The sequence below is a fragment of the Pinus tabuliformis genome, chromosome Q (assembly GCF_031772625.1).
Source record: "Pinus tabuliformis cultivar Carrire ecotype Pingquan chromosome Q, CPIR1, whole genome shotgun sequence".
NCBI classification, from domain to species: Eukaryota; Viridiplantae; Streptophyta; class Pinopsida; order Pinales; family Pinaceae; genus Pinus; species Pinus tabuliformis.
In genome coordinates, this window is record NC_142296.1 from 421,652,628 (window position 1) to 421,658,819 (window position 6,192).

Consider the following 6,192-nt stretch of genomic DNA (forward strand, 5'->3'; position numbering starts at 1 on the left):
GGGTTCAGATTCCATAATGAAACATCTACATTTAAGTGAGGAAGGGTGAAGAGAGCACAACATACACAATTCATATATCAAGGAGAAAACATGGTATCCTACATGCCAATTTGTTTCATTTCCTATATCTAACTCCTTAATTTGCCTATTTCATCCTTTGTCCTTTGGAGCTATTGCTTTTGTTTAATTAGTAATTCCATTGTGGATGTCCACTATTCTGCCAATTAATTATACTCTTCTTGTAGTTAAGTCATACTATCTTAAAGATTTGAGATCTCAAAGGAGGCAAAGTATGGAATTTTCCATCGACCATCCTAGGCATGTGTTAAGCTCCCTTTTACTCAAATTCGCCTTGCAATTTGAAGTACCAAGACCAATGCATGTACAAGTATTGCCTTTGATGCTAAGCAAAGAGTATATTGTGTCCATTCAAAACCCACAAGCCCCACCTCCACACCAACCCAAGAATTATGCTTAAGCGAAGTAACCACATGAACCAAGGGGAGGGGTTGCATCATAGTTACCATCGGTTGTACCATCGTAATTAGTTGCCTCCTTAATTACACATAACTCAGGATGTACAACACCATAACCATTAGCTAAGAGAAGACAAAACCACATTGTATCATAATTGAGTTAAATGAAATCACCATTATGTCGTCTATTGACATAACCTTGGGCACGACCCTAAGCGCTGCTACATGACACCCGTGTCGATGACCAAGTGTTGTCATGTTCATGGAATGAGGGAGAAGCACTCCTAGTTGTTAATGCTTAATGTTCTCTCTACTCCACAAATAGCTTGGTTGGCTAAATAATCTATTTTATATTATTATACCTTAAGGTATAAATAACTTAAAACTCTTCCATACAACCTAAATTGGTCCATTCTATTTTAAATATGAAATTAAACATAAAATTTAAAAATAAAAATCCAGAAAATAATAATAAATGATAAAATCTCATTTACACACGAAATATTATTATTTCATATTAAAATTTTCAAACTATATTCACATACTCCATGCTAACTATCGTGACTTTTCCTATCTTGCAAAAAGATATTAAAATATTATTTAAACATCCATAATGCAATTGAATTTTTAATTATACCAAAGATGTGTAATAAGGGAAACCTAAAATTATACCAAGGATATGTAATGAGGGCAATATTTTCCACAATAAACAATTAGGTTTGTCAACCTTCCTGTATCCACTTATTATTTGAACCCGTCCATCATTCCCTTTAGAGTGACCCTTTCCATCAACCTCAATCACTCCATATATATGCATCGCGAATATACAACTATTAACTCATTCACTTTTGCAGCAGAACCGAAAAAGTTGGGCAATCAATATATACAATGTTATAGGCTATTAATGAGCGAGGCAATATATGCCATTCGTTGAATAATGTACTTGCTTAAATCTAATGAGTGACATATACTGCTCCACATATTAATGGCCTATAACATTATATATATTAGTTACCAAAAAATTCAGCAAGATATCCCTGTTAGTGCCATGTCAAACGCCACACTCTATTTCATAAAAGGAGGAATTATAGGTTGGATTGATTTGTAGGGTCTTCACTCATGGAGATAAATCTGGTTCTATAAATCTGCCATGATAACAAAATGTATATGAAATATATGTTGATATTTAAAATGCATTGGTTACCTTTGGTTTTTTTTAAACAACTCACTCACTTCATGGGAAAGGATAGTGTGTTGGCCCTCTTTTATGTACGCGTTTACCCCCCACCGCACACACCCCCCTGGGCCCCTTTTTTTAGCAAAAAGAATGACTGTATTTTTTATATATATTAAAAAGAAAAGTTACAACATCATAGGTCTGTCACCGAGTTCCCCATCATCTCCCAGTTAAAAAAAAAAAAAAAAAAAAAAAAACATCTTACATCTTTTTTCTTTTGTTTTTTTGAAAAAACCTCCTATCTATTTTCTAACCATTTATGTTTTACTTTATTACATATTCTTTCTAAAATATGTCTACAATATATCATGATTTTCAAACATTGCATCCTATACTGTGAATAAATACATAGTCTTAAAATCTTGTTCTATTGTCCGTAACAAAAACAACAAAAAGACTACCATGTAACTGCGTGCAAACATAGTGTAGCTATGAAAAATGGATGCACCCTGAATTAGATAGGATTCCATGGTAAAAAATTGTGAACTTGATCACTCCCGGATCTAACGAAACACCTTTCTTTGACAGAGTGTCTGCTACCTAATTCTGCTCACTGTAAATGTGCATGAAAGAGATATGTAGAAAGGTCCTCTCCAGTGTTCTAATGCATTGCATCCAATTAGAGAGAGAGGACAGATTAAATTGCGATTGCCCCAAGGTCCATTCAATAATATCATTGAATCTCCATACATATGAAAACCATCAATTCCAAACTACTTGGTGCATAATAAGACAGCTATAGTTACAACACGACTATTGGTACCTTCTTTACCTGCCCACCAAAAATGGTAGTATCTTCCAGCCAAAGAACTATATAGGCTCAACATCCACATATCCCTCCAAAGCAAGCCCCATCAAAGAAACTAACAAGGAAGTTCCTCCATATATCCTTCAGCTAGATCGTTCTTTGTACCTGTACCTTCTTTCTTGGTCTAATCTCTACAAAATATGCAATAATATTTATCACTGTACCCCTCACATTTGTCGCTTTTTGCTCAAAAACCATGGAGTTGCGACTTCTCCATATTCCTTAAAAAATGTAAAAGGGTAATGCACAAAAATCCTTGTGTGAATCAAACTAGTACGATAGACACTCCACAATCAATCAATTTGTCCAATTCAATTGTATGTTTATTAAATGAATGACCCTCTCCCAAACCGCAGATGCGAAAATGTAGGTGAGTAGAAGGTGTCCCACATCCTCCATAACATTCATGCAAAAAATGCATCTGTCAGGTCCCTCATAACCGCTATGCAAGAGGTTCTCCCAAGTAACAATTTTATTGTGCAACGACAACCAACATAAACATTTAAGTTTCTATGGTATCTCCTACTTCCAATATCTCTGAAACAAAATCCCGTCTTTTGGAGAAATGGTGATCAAAGATAACCTATAGTATATCTCCCTCACCTCAATATAGCCCTTGATAATATTTCCATCTCATGTCAACTTATCCTCCTATTCAAGAATATAAATGCCCGCAGAACATACTTGAAGAATATAATCCTCCCATTCAACTGCCAATGGGCATGTAATACCAATCTCATCTACCTTGAGCCATGAATGGGAAATGCAAAAATAATTATGAGCAATAAAAATCTGATTTAGAAAGATAAAACCACTTTCATGGAGGTGTCTAAGAAGAGGTTTTGAGAGAGAATGATTACTTGCAAAACCCTTTAAGGCATCCAAACCAACCTTTATCTATGTGCTTGTTCCAACATCCCATTTTAAGCTCCTTAGGAGGCCAATGCTTTATTTTCATCATGCACTGCCATATGTATGAAGAGCTCTTTTTTATCAGCGCACCATCATTGATCCATTGGGCATAATTTTTGTAATACAAATATTTCCCTTTGACGATGTTTTGGCAAATTCCATTTCCTACCAATGCCCTCCACAAATTCTTTATCAATAAAGCCTTGTTGAAAATTCCTGTAACCAGAATGCCCCATCTCCTTGCCTCTATCGGATAAGCAATAACTGACATACATACCAGATGGATCTTCCTCATCGTTGGATCCAACCCATAGAAATCTGGCAATGATGGCATCAATTTTATGAATGATCTCTCTTGGAAGCATGAATAAGTGCCTCCAGTACATCGAAATATTTTGTAGAACTGCCTTAATTAAAGTCAACCGCCCACCTATAGAGAGCCATCTGTCTATCCACAACACCAACTTCTTGTTGAACTTGCTAATCGGCCAATCCCAATCATGAATGCCATAGTTGTTAGGTTTCAACTTGAAACCCAAATAACCGAATCCATCATTCATGTGGATCATATCAACCTCAAAGATGCGAAAAATATCATTGTACACAGTCTCATCCCTGGAATCCACAATTAAAGCAGACTTGTCCTTGTTCATATAGAGTTGTGATGCCCCCCCAAAGGAAGTAAGAATTTGATGAAAGATCTTCCATTAATTTATATTTTCTTCTCCACCAAAGAGGATGTTATCCATGAGCATCATATGAGTGATGTTTGTTTGTCTCGTCATCTTTATACCCTTTATCATACCCCTTGATCTAGCATCTTCAATCCTCCAGCTTAACCCATCAATGACAAGTAGGAAGAGGAGTGGAGATAACACACAACCCTGATGGAGACCCCTCAATGCCTTAAAAAATGGCTATGGAAAACCATTTATCTATGCACAATATGGAACATGGACACCAACGATAAATTTTGGCAAATTAACTGTGTGAAATTGATAAAATGCTTCTTTTGGTACTTTTAAATATATTGTACATGTTCGATTCTTTGATAATTTGTGGTTGTGCAAATTGCCATCAGTGTAATTGTATACTTTGCTTTCTACTTCTTAATGATCGTTTCAAGGAGTGTTGATTTTGTCGAGTGTAAACAAGTTTTACAACTAAAGCAAGTTAGATGAGTAAATAAAACTAAAACTAAATATAAAAGTGCAATTACCTCAAGCAATAGTTTAATGAGATTATTTTTTGTTGGGAAATAAAGTAGTAGTTTAATAAGTTGTTGTTGTTTTTTTTTAGTTTGATTAAAAATTTGATTAGAAATAAAACATATTGTAATTTTAAGTTATTGAGTAATTTTCTAATTTTACATATAAAATTGTAATTTAAATAACAAAATATTATAATCTAGCCAAAAATCATGTTTTTTTTTTCACTTCTGGTTCACGGATACCCGGGTCAATGGGTAGTCGCTACATCCAGGGTTATTCAACATTGAGTGGACGCACCCGAAGGCATCAACACCCCTCGGCCTATTTACTGACCTAACCCCAAGAGCTTTCGGGATTCGACCCTGTAACCTCCCATTGGCGAGGCACTTGATTGACCGATTGAGCTAACTCTTGGGCTCGCCAAAAATCATGTTATTCAAGAAAAAACATACTTAAACTACTTCATAACATAAAATCCTCTACTCTACTTTCACATAGACATCCTTCATCAAATTCCCATTTACCATATATATTTCATACATAAAAACACATTCTCATTTTTTTATCCTCTACCTCAACTCTCACAACTCTCACATATATATGAGAGTAATCAAATTCCTATTTACCACATTATACATATACATATAGAAGCACAATCTTCTTCCTTTTTTAAGGAACCAATTAATAAAAAAACTAATTTTTTTTTTCTTATCACTTTTTTATTTTAAATAACGATATAAATATTTCCTTCTTCATCCATTATAACTTAGTACATGTCATATTATAACTATTTAAATATTAATCTCACATTCATTAATTTTAGAAAAATGAAGTTAATAAATAACATAAGAATTCTTTAAATTTCGAAATCTTTACATTTTTTTCAAAAACATAAGGTTTTATTGTTGTGTAAAAGGGATTAATTCTATGATCGTCTTCAAAGGTTTCATTGTTTTAGAAGGGGAGAAAACAATTAAAGGTATCTCTATTTTAACATGATTATAATTATTAGGGGTGCAATCTCCGTAGTAATTGTGTCAAGGCATAGTAACAATATGGCACACACGCTTTTTGTCAGCATTAATTTGAAAATAGAATGGAGTACCATCTTTCATACTTATATTATCTGCGAGAAATTACATTCATCTTTCCGTTGTAGTCTAGTTGGTTAGGATACTCGGCTCTCACCCGAGAGACCCGGGTTCAAGTCCCGGCAACGGAAATAACAGTTTTGACTTATTTAGTCTTTGGTATTTGCAACCCCAGCTATGCGTGGGAATTTTATTTATGCACTATATTTTGTTTCCCATGGGTTTGACAAAGCGATCGACTGCACCAGCGCCACCTATGCACAAGAATTTTACAGGTGGAGATCGAGGGTAATTCACCATGGCTTAAAATGAAAAACCCTAAGTACTCTTTAAATGAGGTCATAACAAATTCTTCTAGATTCCAAAATTATTTTGGAGAAGCATTGGAAATTTGTAAGTTCATCCCTTTTTTATTTGTTAGTTTAATGGATTATTATTATTATCTATAATAATATTT

The 6,192-nt window shown here is 34.3% G+C and overlaps 1 non-coding gene across 1 annotated transcript; it reads left to right on the forward strand.

Annotated features, from left to right (window-relative positions):
* Window positions 1–5,793: 5,793 nt before the first annotated feature.
* Window positions 5,794–5,866, forward strand: TRNAE-CUC (transfer RNA glutamic acid (anticodon CUC)). The gene has a single exon. It is a non-coding gene; the product is annotated as a tRNA-Glu (tRNA).
* Window positions 5,867–6,192: the final 326 nt, after the last annotated feature.